General features: G+C 37.0%; 1 pseudogene across 1 annotated transcript; it reads left to right on the top strand.

Moving 5' to 3' along the window:
* The first annotated feature begins 339 nt into the window (after nt 1–339).
* On the top strand, nt 340–1285 carry LOC309857015 (small ribosomal subunit protein uS5 pseudogene; annotated as a pseudogene). Its single transcript has one exon. The product of its transcript is annotated as a small ribosomal subunit protein uS5 pseudogene (transcript).
* The last annotated feature ends 11246 nt before the right edge of the window (nt 1286–12531 follow it).

Genomic DNA, 12531 nt, shown 5'->3' with positions numbered 1-12531 from the left:
TAAAGAAATTCCTCTAACAAACAGTATGTTTTGAAGGTTGCTAGCAGGAAAGTGTTGTACGACATGGAAGTAATCAGAAAATGTGATCTAAAATTCTGCTTTCAAGGGCGCCTGGGTGGCTCAGTGGGTTAAAATTCTGCTTTCAAGAAGCTATAACAGTAAGTACTGAGCATTAGCTATTATATGCTATGGATGAATAACTGAAATCTACATTTGAAACTATTGGTACACTATATGTTACCTAATTGAATTTTAAAAAGTTAATAAAAAAAACCACTATTTTATAAAACAATATTCCCAACAGGCTCTTTTGCTTTAAAATACTCACTTTGTTTCCTCTCCGAGAGAACACCAAATGGCGGATGACGCCGGTGCTGCGGGAGGGCCCGGAGGGCCCGGGGGCCCTGGAATGGGAGGCCGCGGCGGTTTCCGCGGTGGCTTCGGCAGCGGCATCCGGGGCCGGGCCGGGCCGGGGCCGTGGTCGGGCCGGGGCCGAGGCCGCGGAGCTCGCGGGGGCAAGGCCGCGGACAAGGAGTGGATCCCCATCACCAAGCTGGGCCGCCTGGTCAAAGACATGAAGATCAAGTCCCTGGAGGAGATCTATCTCTTCTCCCTGCCCATCAAGGAGTCTGAGATCATCAACTTCTTCCTGGGAGCCTCCCTCAAGGACGAGGTTTTGAAGATCATGCCTGTGCAGAAGCAGACGCGCGCGGGCCAGCGGACCAGGTTCAAGGCATTTGTCGCCATCGGAGATTACAATGGACACGTCGGTTTGGATGTCAAGTGTTCCAAGGAGGTAGCCACTGCCATCCGCGGAGCCATCATTCTGGCGAAGCTTTCCATTGTCCCTGTGCGGCGAGGCTACTGGGGGAACAAGATCGGCAAGCCCCACACTGTCCCGTGCAAGGTGACTGGCCGCTGTGGCTCTGTGCTGGTGCATCTCATCCCCGCCCCCAGAGGCACTGGCATTGTCTCGGCCCCTGTGCCCAAGAAACTGCTGATGATGGCTGGTATTGACGACTGCTACACCTCGGCCAGGGGCTGCACTGCCACCCTAGGGAACTTTGCCAAGGCTACTTTCGATGCCATCTCCAAGACCTACAGCTATCTCACCCCTGATCTCTGGAAGGAGACTGTGTTCACCAAGTCTCCCTATCAGGAGTTCACGGACCATCTTGTGAAGACCCACACCAGAGTCTCTGTTCAGAGGACCCAGGCTCCAGCTGTGGCTACTACATAGTTTTATACAAGAAAAATAAACTGAACTAAAGCTTGAAAAAAAAAATACTCACTTTGTAATGAGAGTCATTACTTTTGTCTAGTCAAATCTTATAGCACTGTTTATCCCTTCCCTGCTTTATCCCTTCCCAGTATCAATAAAGGCTCACTTGGGTTACCTAGAAGCCATGAGAAAGCTTGTAATAGATCTGGCTGGTTTTCACCAGCAATTTGACCACCATGTGCACAGGGAAGTCTATTGATAAAGGCTTTATTGCAATAAGTTGCAAATACATGGATGATTTTGAATTCTCTTTCTTGAGGTCTTGTTTCATGATAATAAATTTAGGGTGGCTTATTGGAATGGATGTTATTAACATATCTTCATAGTTATAAGCACATGGAATTGTAAAATAGATGAATGAATGTGGCATTACTGACAACTGTCCTCATTTTGAAATCAAATTACAGTGTACTAAGATGAGGAAGCAAAGCAGATTTGGGATTATGAGTGAAATAATTTTAAAAAGTATTAGGAGTATGATCGGACTATTGGGTAATTCAGTAGAAAAATGTCTACTGATTGAGATTCTGTGTTCCCTGATTTCAGAGAGAAGTTAAGATAAATAAGTAACACGAGGAGACTAGGAAGCCAAACATAAGTGATAATTTTGTGCCAGGGTGTGTATACATCTGTTTATCTTCTTGCTTTACCACTAAGGTTGCTCCTAGAGGAGAGTTTAAATATGTGTTGGAGCTAATCTCTGTGGATTACACAAGAAACCACATCCTACAGCTCTCCCTGAAACACTCCTTATGATTTCAATGTAATTTGGTTTTTGCATTTTTAGAAATAACAAAATACTTTGCAAACTCATCTACTTTATTACCATCACAAGTGAGTCAGCTGACTCCACATTTTAACACAGTGACAGTCACAGAGGAATGGAGGAATGAGTAGAGTTATCAATATATGTGCTTTTAAGAAGTATGACAGGGTAGCAGCTATTTCCAGGAACCAAAACATGGGTCAGCAGCTGTGCAGGAAAAGTGATGGAATAAATGACTCATTTCAGAGGAGTTCTATAACATATTAGTTCTATAATGTATCTTCAGCCCCCAATTACCCGCTTTGATCTAAAGATAAGGATTTACAGTTAAGGTCCCATTTATGATTTGACTGGTAGGGTCTGAATCATGTTTACTATTGTTTTGACTATTACTTGAAACCTATAGTAGTACTTGGGATATGTGTTGTGTATTCTGTGAACATGTGCTATTTTTAGATTAGATAATTTCTGTCTCGAACCCCTGTTCATTTGTTTGTTTTTGTTTATTTGATAGTGGTTTCAGTAAATGGATATATCTGAAAAATTGCAAAGCCACTATTAAAACAAGTTATTATTATATATAGCATGGAATTGCACATTCCTCCTTTGAATCCGACAGAGCTTCACCATATCCTTAACAATTTGGGAAAAACATGCTATTATTTTTCTTTATAAAATTTCTCCTGTTAGGCTGTGATGGTTGTCATCAGCAGTAACTCCTCTGAAGGCTTTGTCAAAAGAGTTGAAAAAATTGGAAAGGTGTGTGAATGAAGCTGTTTGTTGAATATAAAGAAAAGAGCATTGAAATACAATTCACACTCTTACTTCTCCTTCTATGCTTTCAGATGTTTGTCATTTGAAAATTTTGCTTCTAGAAGAGATGCCCTATATAATTCTTACTTTAAGGAGCAAGTTGCTTTTATAATTTTTTTATTATTCTACCATTCCAGTATTTCCATTTAAATTAAATTCAATACCATTTAAAAAAAATCAAAAGTGCAGCCAGTATTCAATTCCTGGGCTAAATAATTTTAGAAAGCTTTGTGTTATTGAACCTACGGGGTTTTTATGTAGTTTGAACTCTTTCTTTCTGTGATTTTTCCCATTAGTCATGTAAGTGACTGCAATATAACAGACATTGAGGATAAAGAAGGACTGAATAGAACAATCCTTGGCCTCATGAAGTTGAGAATCTAGCAAGGGAGTCAAACAATTCAATCATTCAGAGACAATTTATTGAGTGCCTGGCCTAAGATGAGCACAACAAAACCCCAGCCCAGAGGAATCATTTTAATGGGAGAGATAGATAATAGGTAAGCCAACTTTAAAAAAAAAAAAACGTACTGATTTTTCTTTAATAGAGATGCATATTTGAACTAAATAAGCACATTTTTAAAAGAGCAGTGATTGAGAAGAGGTTTTTAAACTGAGTGGTCCAAAAGGGCCTCCCTGAAAAAGTCTGTTTTGAACAGATTTCTGAATAATATCAGCTAGGAAGCTGCGTAAAAATCTCAGGGATGGGTGATTTTTCCAGTCGAAAAACTGTAAAGGCTCCAAAGTCACAATAGAGCTATAAGTTTCTCTAATAAAGTAACTTCTGACAAAGAATGAGAAGAAATAACTAACCCAGGTTTGAAAGAAAAGGGACAGACTTTCTATGGAATTCATATTTAATTAAAGCTCTAAAGGACAAAAATACAATAGAGCAAAATTCTGGTCACGCTGATATACCTAACGAAAGTTCATAAACAAGGTGTGGGTAGCAAAGAGTGTGTGGGAATGTTGGTAAGAACAGTGGGGAAGAGTCATCCCTGAACATGTTCTTAAATGAAGCAATTCTTGTGTTGTATTAAAGGGTAAATTGGAGTTTGCCTAAGTGATTAGAGAAGGATGCCTCAGCTTATGGAAGTTCAAAGCCATAAAGATGTGATAAACTACTGCAGATATTTTCATGTATATTTGTTGTTGCTTCTAGTAATGGTGATCTAAAAACTCCTACTTAAGACAACTAAAAATCCAGACAAAATAGCTTTTAAAGTTAAAAATATCAGAATGATTATAAAAATAAGTGAGGGATTACTGGGCCAAAATACGAAATACAATGAGAGCCTAGAGATATATGCCCTGAAGCCATTTTAGCTATGAGAGCATTTGAAACTGCTAAAACACACTGAGCTGTGTTGTTCATAGACTCTTGATACTAGAGAAATAAAATTCAAAATCCAGCAGCAATCAAATTTGAGGACTTTGGTACAACCCAAATTTAACTTGAGATCCACAAAGCACAAGGAGAAGCAGAAATAAGACTATAGCCTACCTTGCCTTCTGTGTAAACTGAGAAAGTCAATCACTGAATTTGGAGTATGATTGTCTTGTAGAGTCTCAGATATAAGAGAAAATCCTACCAAGGAGGACCATACCATTATTATAGCTCTTAATTATCCCTACTCAATAAGAGTTTCAAATATAATGTCTTGAACATAGCAAAATGTAACAAAGCACACAAAGAAAACCATTAACAAGATTTGATAGACAAAATGGGATTAAGTATGATGTTAAAATGATCAATAAAGATTGTAAAATGGCTTGATTACTCTGCTCAAAGAAATGAGAGGGGAAGCAAATTGAACCAAAAACTGACACTAAAAATGATATTGAGAAAGGTTTTATAAATGAACAAATGGATACTCTAGAACTTTAAAAATATGACAGCTAATTTAAGGTACCACAGGGGTGCCTGGGTGGCTCACTTAATTAAACCTCCAATTCTTTTTCCTTTTTTTTTTTAACACCTTAATTTTATTTTATCTTTTTCATTTGGCTCAGGTCATGATGTCAGGGTTGTGAAATAGAGCCCAGAGTTGGGCTCTGTGCTGAGCCTGGAGCCTGCTTAAGATTCTTTTCCCTTCTTTTTCTATCCCTCCCTGCACTCTCACTTGCTCGCTCTCTCTTGCTTGCAAATAAATAGATAGATAGATAGATAATAGACAAAGAAAAATAAAAGCAGATTATGAAAATAAATATAAAGATTTTGAAATGAAAACAAGTTCAAAATAAAATAGAGAAGACCTACACAGCTTAAAGTTCATTCAGAAAATCTACTATTAAAGAAGTCAGTATGACACAATGTTAAGATATCAAAAGATTTGAGCATGCACTTTTCAGAAAGGGTAATCCAAATGGCCACTCATATATAAAAACTGTTTATCTTTATTATGAATCTGGAATTAAATTAAATTAAATTAATAATAAATTAAAACCTAAAATGACATACTATTACACACTTACCATATTGGGCAACAGTAAAATTGCCTTGCAAGAATGTGAAAGAATGAAAGTGCCCATAATAAAAACATTTGAGGTAAGTTGGACAATATTTAGAAAACTTAAAAATAAAAATAAAAATTTGGTCCATTCCTAGAAATACAACATGGAACTAAATGAATATTTTCACCAGGATATGCAAACAGATGATTATAGCTATTTCATTCATAACAGCAGATCAGTAGTGGTCTATTTGCACAATGTTACATTAAATAAGAGAGAATATTAACAAACTGGGAGGAGGGGCTAGGTTGTTATCATAAACAGATCTTCTATGGTGCTGATTATGTTCTATTTCTCAAAATCTTTAAGTTAAAAAAGTTTTCACATTATATCTAGATAGATAGATGATAGATAGATATCCCAGAAGCTGCAATGCTAGGCTAAGACCAGGCTTTAAAGGGCTTTTCTATACTCTACTAAATACTTGAAACCATTCATTATATCATAGCTCAGTGTTCAAATCTCCATTTGTTTCCTCAGTTTCCTAATATTTACCTTAAGGTGACCTGATCCAGACTTTTGATCACCTTTGTCTAAATATTTCTATTTTAACAAAGTCCTTTTTAACACTGAGAGACTAAAACTTAGAAAAATACTCTTTTATCTCACTAGAGTGGAAAATATATAGTTACCCATTAACTAATGATATCCATGTCTACATTAGATCAATGACATTTTTAATTCTTGGGAGCTTTTGGTTAAATGAAATTTTTAAGCTTCCTTTAAATGAAGCTTTAAGCCATCACCACATGAATAAAATTAAAGAACCAAATGAAAACAGGCCAAGTATTTACAGAGTAATAGAATGTGCAATGGTAAGAGTACAATTCTGAAATCATAAAGCCTAAATTAGTGTGATGCATTTTTGCTACCCATGTAATCATAAACCAGTTATCCAAACGTGTTAGCCTCAGTTTTTTCACCCATGAAATGGTGATGATAATACTTATTATGCTGCGTTGTTGTGTGTATGTGATGAAGCATGGAGCATGAGAATCTCATATTCCATGCTAAAATGATAGCTATTTTTATACTTATAATAATTCTAGTAATAGTAATTAAATTGTTCAAAATGGTAATATTCATTTATATTGAGGCATTGTATTGACTATTCATAGACACATTTACCAACATAAATTTCATTTTACTTTACCCCCTCTGAGGATATATATTCCCTAATTCAATATGAATCTCTTTATGAATAATAATTATCATAATAAATATGCTGATTTGTCTTCTATTTGTTTTTAGGGAGGTATCCTTTACTGTTGAACATGAAACTTAAGCAAGTCTGTCTTATTCAAAATTTGCATGCTGTTTTCTTATGAAACTAGATTATAGAGTTGTATGAAATAAATTCATGCAGTTAAGACATTGATGTTTGGAACACTGGGTGGTCAGTTTAGTATTTCAAAAGAAGATTTTAAATTTAAACCTTAAAACTGAGCTCTTTCAGCCTTATTTATAGACCATCCTTCATGTTTCGTAAGTACTCCTCCATTGTAAACTAAGTAATACTTTTTGTCACAGTGTATATAATGAAAATGGATTTTATATTCTATTATTTCAGAGTTAGTTGCAGTTTCTACTGCCTTACTTCATTTTTTGAAAAATAGATTAATTCTACAAAAAGTTTTTCCAGGTTTATTGAAAAAAATCGACATATTTGTAAATTTAAGAAATGATTTCTTATAACATTGCAAACCTTTAACATTGTGTAAATTTTGTACAATTTGATAAATTGGTATACATCTTTATTGCAATATATTCTACATAAAAATGTTAATACATCTACTATCTCGTATAGTTGCCACTGTTTTTTATGCATTTATCATAAGGAATTTTAAGATCTACTCTCTTAGCAACTTTTATGTATATAGTATAGTAGAGATAAACTTCAGAGGTCTTGTGGGTTTTGTTCCAGACTGCCTCAATAAAGTGATTATCTCAATAAACTAAGTCAAATTATTATATTTTTTGGTTTCCCAGTGCATATAAAAAATTATGTTTCCCAGTGCATATAAAAAATAAAAACTATACTGCACTGTTCAAAAGCATTATGTTTTTAAAGAAAAACAATGTATATACCTTAAGTACACTAGTTCTGAGTTTTCAGTGGGTCATAATTACTGATCACAGATCACCATAACAAATACAATAATAATGAAAAAACTTGATATATTGCAAGAATTACCAACATGTGACAAAGAGACACAAAATGAACAAATGTTGTTAGAAAAATGGTGGCAGCAGACCTCTTTTATACAAGATTGCTATAAACTTTCAACTTGTAAGAATGTGATATATGCAAAGTTTAATAAAGGGAAGCACAATAAAAAAAAGTATGTATATCTTATTAACTATGATCATCATGCTGTACATTAAATCCCCAGAACTTTTTCATATTATAGTTGCAAGTTTGCACCCTTGGACCACCTTACTCCACCCCAGGTTCACTCCTTGTCAACTCAACTCTAAGTTTCCATTAGTTTTCCTTTTCCTCAGATTCTGTATGTAAGGGATATCATAATACATAAATTAAAAAAATATATAAAATCTTTGAAATATTTCACTTAGAATAATACCTTCAAGATCCATCCATGCTGTTGTAAATGGCAGTATTTCTTAATTTTTCATGGTTAAGTAGTATTCCGTAGTATATATTTACCATACTTATTTTACTCATTCATCCATTAATGGATACTGAAGTTATTTCCATCTCTTGCTTAGAGTTAATAATTTTATAATAAACATAAGAGTGCAGATATGTCTTTGAACAGTGAACTTCGTTTTCTTTAGATAGATACCTAGAAGTGGGATTACTGAATCATATGGTAATTTTACTTTTAATAATATGAATAATCTCCATACTGTTTTCCATACAAATTTATATCCCTATTACAGTGCATAAGTTCCCCGTTTTCCCCAATATTTACCAAAATTGGTTAGTTTCAATTTTTTGGTAGTATATATTCTAATATCTTGCTGTGTTTTTCAGAGGTAAACAACAACAACAACAACATAAGGACTTTGCCCTGAGATTTTTACGTTGAGCACTTTTTAATGCTCCTGTTGGTCATTTATATAACTTTTTTGAAAAAAAAAGTCTATTGAGATCCTTTTGCTATTTTTTTAATCATATATTTTTTTCTATTTGTATCTGTTGGTTATTAACCTCTTTTCAGATATAAGATTCGTAAGTATTTTCTTACATTCTGTGGATTGTGTTTTCATTCTCTCTCCCTTTTTTTGGCAATGCAGAAACGTTAGTTTGATGTAATACCATTTATTTATTTTTGCTTTTTTTGCTTGTGTTTTTAGTCTGGTATCCAAAAAACTATTGGCAAGACCAATGTCAAGGAGAATTTTTCCTATGTTTTCCTTTAGGAAATTTAGTTTCATGCATCACCTTTAAGTCTTTAATCTATTTCAAGTTCAGACTTATGAGTGATATAAGGTTCCCTTTTCATACTGTTTATGTGACTATTCAGTTTTAAATATCATTTATTGAACAGACTATCTTTCCCCATTACATATGTTGGCCCCTGTCAAATATTAGGTGACTGTATGAAAGAATTTATTTCTGGACTCTCAATTCTGTTCTACTTGTTTATTGGTCTGTTTTTATGCCAGTATACTTTATTGTTTTGAGCATGAGGGCTTTGTAGTATAGTTTCAAATCAAGAAGTGTAATCTCCCTTCTTCATTCTTTCTCAGAACTGCTTTGATTATTTGTTGTCTTTTATGGTCTCATATAAACTTTAGGATTCTTTACTTACTTCTGTAAAACAATAATATTGGATTTTTTTTAAGATTTTTAATTTATTTATTTGACAGAGAGAGATGACAAGCAGGCAGAGAGGCAGGCAGAGAGAGAAGAGGAAGCAGGCTTCCTGCTGAGCAGAGAGCCTGATGCGGGGCTCGATCCCAGGACCCTGGGATCATGACCAGAGCCGAAGGCAGCGGCTTAACCCACTGAGCCACCCAGGCGCCCCTAACATTGGATTTTTGATAGGAATTGGATTTACAGATGGTTTACGGTAGTATGGACATTTTAACAATGTTAATTCTTACCATTCATAAATATGAGCTATCTTTCCATTTCTGTCACCTTCAATTTCTTTATCAATGTCATAGTTTATGGAGTACAGATCTTTCATCTTCTTAGTTAAATCTATTCCTAAGTATTTTATTATTTTTGATGCTATTGTGAATTAGATTGTTTTCTTTATTTTTTCAGATAGTTCATCATTAGAATGTTAAAATGCTCCTGTCTTGTGCTTACTTTGGCAGCACATATACTAAAATTGGAATGATGCAGAGAAGATTAGCGTGATCACTGAACAAGGATGACATGACAAACTGGGAAGCAGTCCATAAAAAAAAAAAAGAAACAAAACAAAATTCTTTTCTTTTATATATTGATCTTGTATTTGGTAATTTTACTAAATTTGTTTATTCAATTTTTTTTGTGAATTTTTTAGGATTTTTTAACATGTAAGTTCATGTTATCCAAAAAAAGAAAATTTTACTTCTTCCTTTTTTTTTTTTTTTTGGAGTCTCTTATTTCTTTGTGTTCCTTGTTTCTCTGGCTAGGACATCCACTACTGTGTCAAATGAGAGTAGTGAAAATGGACACACTTGTCTTTCTTCTGATCTTTAAGGGGAAAACTTTCAAAAGTTTTGATTGAATATGAGATTAGCTCTGGGCTTGCAATCTGTGTTTTTTCTTTAATGGGTTTTTTAAATTATTTTTTAAAATTTTTTATATAATGTGTTTTTATCCCTAGGGGTACAGGTCTGTGATTCACAGCACTCACCATCACTCACCATAGCACCTGCCCTCTCCAATGTCCATACCCCCACCATCCTCTCCCAACACACCTCCCCCCAGCAACCCTCAGTCTGTTTTGTGAGATTCAGTCTTTTATGGTTTGTCTCCCTCCTAATACCATCTTTTTTTATTTTTCTTTTCGTACGCCCGAAACTGCCTATGTTGCATCTCCACTTCATCATATCAGGGAGATCATATGATAGTTGTCTTTCTCAGATTGATTTATTTCGCCAAGCATAATACCCTCTAGTTCCATCCACGTCATCACAAATAGCAGGATTTCATTTTTTTTGATGGCTGCATAGTATTCCATTGAACATATATACCACATCTTATTTATTGATTCATCTGTTGAAGGACATTTAGTTTCTTTCCATAGTTTAACTATTGTGGACATTGCTGCTATAAACATTTGGGTGCATGTGCCCCTTCAGAATGCCACGTTTGTATCTGTAGGGTATATACCCAGTACTACAAGCACTGGGTCATAGGGTAGTTCTATTTTCAGCTTTTTGAGGCACGTCCACGCTGTTTTCCAGAGTGGTTGCACCAGCTTGCATTCCCACATACAGTGTAGGAGGGTTGCCCTTTCTCCACATCCTCGCCAGCATCTGTCATTGACTGACTTGTTCATTTTAGCCATTCTGAACGGTGTGAGGTGGTATCTCATTCTGGTTTTGATTTGTATTTCCCTGATGCCGAGTGATGTGGAGCATTTTTTCATGTGTCTGTTGGCCATTTGAATGTATTCTTTGATGGAACATGATAGTGAGCTTAGGGAATCACCAAGTTAATGAAAGAGGTGCCTCTTGTAGGTGAATTAAGAGTGAGAGAAAGAAAAGAGGGCTTATCCTAGATTGGAGAACTCGGGGCTGAAAAGGACCCTCATGTGGGAGCAGAGAAAGTGGTCCAGAATCAGAGGCACAGAGGACTCCCAACACCTTCCACAGAAGCGGAGCACCTAAAGACATAGTGCCATTCCCCCGGAAAATCTAGGCATGGAGGTATTCTCTTTAGGCAAATAGGCATCGGAGAATAGTTTGTCCATAGCCCAGTCACTGACTTCAAGAGGAAAAGCTATACCAGCTCTCGAAGCAGGCCGGATAGCTCAAGCAACAGCAGCCAAGCCAAAATCCTTATCCCCTGCATTTCTGAACAATGACAGAGCAGCGGTTCTGTCTAGAACCAGGAGGTATTCAGAAGTCAATTGTTGGGTCCCGGGTTGTGTCCATCAGTTCAGACGCGGCCTTCAGATCAACTCATGATTCCAGGGCCTTGGCATTGACTCTGTTCTCAGGTTCTCTGCTCAGGGGCAAGTAAGCTTCTCCCTCTCCAGCTCCACCCCCTGATTGGGATCTCTCTGCCTCTCTGTCCAAACGTGCATGTGCATGTTCGATAAGATAACAAAGACAAAAACAGTGCACAATAATTGACTGGGGCCAAAGGATGTTTTATTGAATTTGGACCTAGGTTCCTATGGAGGGCAGCCAGGTATAGAGAACCTCCCACCATCCTAAAATGCCCGACCTTCGCTCGGAGCTCCCTTGTTCATTCTCCTGTTCTTTGCCTTCCTGGATCTCCTCACCAACCTGCAGCATCCGCTGTCTGTCGTGCTGTACTGACCCCTTGTTAACACATTGTGCATCCTCTCGGGGCTCCATTGGAACATGCCCATCTTCCTCAAGAGGCACTGTTTGCTTATCGCATGTAACCATTTGGGGGATGGTCATGAGAGGGTGAAGGCAGGCTTGTGCTGCCACATCTCCATGCAGTTCCACAGAGGGTAGCTGATCCACCATGAGGGAGTGCTCAAGGTTCTTCCACATTCGAATCCTCTTCAATGCGTCCTTTTGCACATACAAGTTGTCTTCCTGAAATGGGCACGGAAGTCTTTCATTTGGCTTCATTGGGCTATGGGTCTCTTCCAACATGCTCTCCGTTGGCTTCTGTGGACTCCAAGAACATGAGTCCGTCCTGGACCTAAGGTTCTAGGGTGTAGACTCTGCCTTGGATGCATGGTCTTTTTGGAAGATTGGGAGGCCTTGTTGGCACCATTTCTGGAGACCATTGAGGTACTCGTGTGCTTTCTGTGGAAGACTCCAGACATGTCTTTGGCACGGTTGCGGGGGTTCACTTTGAGCTTCCCTTGGGTGGACCTTTTCCTGTTGAGATGCTCCATGATTTGGTGGGAGGGTCTCACCCTTACGCAGGGCTCAGATTTCCTCCCCTGAGGCATTGCTTGCGGTCTGTTAGTTTCTTGGCTTGTCGTTGCTAAGATGGAATGCGGCATCTTGCCTTTCTCCGAGGTCCAGAGGGCTGGTG

The sequence above is a fragment of the Mustela nivalis genome, assembly GCF_964662115.1.
Source record: "Mustela nivalis genome assembly, contig: HAP1_SCAFFOLD_195, whole genome shotgun sequence".
NCBI classification, from domain to species: domain Eukaryota; kingdom Metazoa; phylum Chordata; class Mammalia; order Carnivora; family Mustelidae; genus Mustela; species Mustela nivalis.
This window is presented reverse-complemented; position numbering and strand designations above follow the sequence as displayed.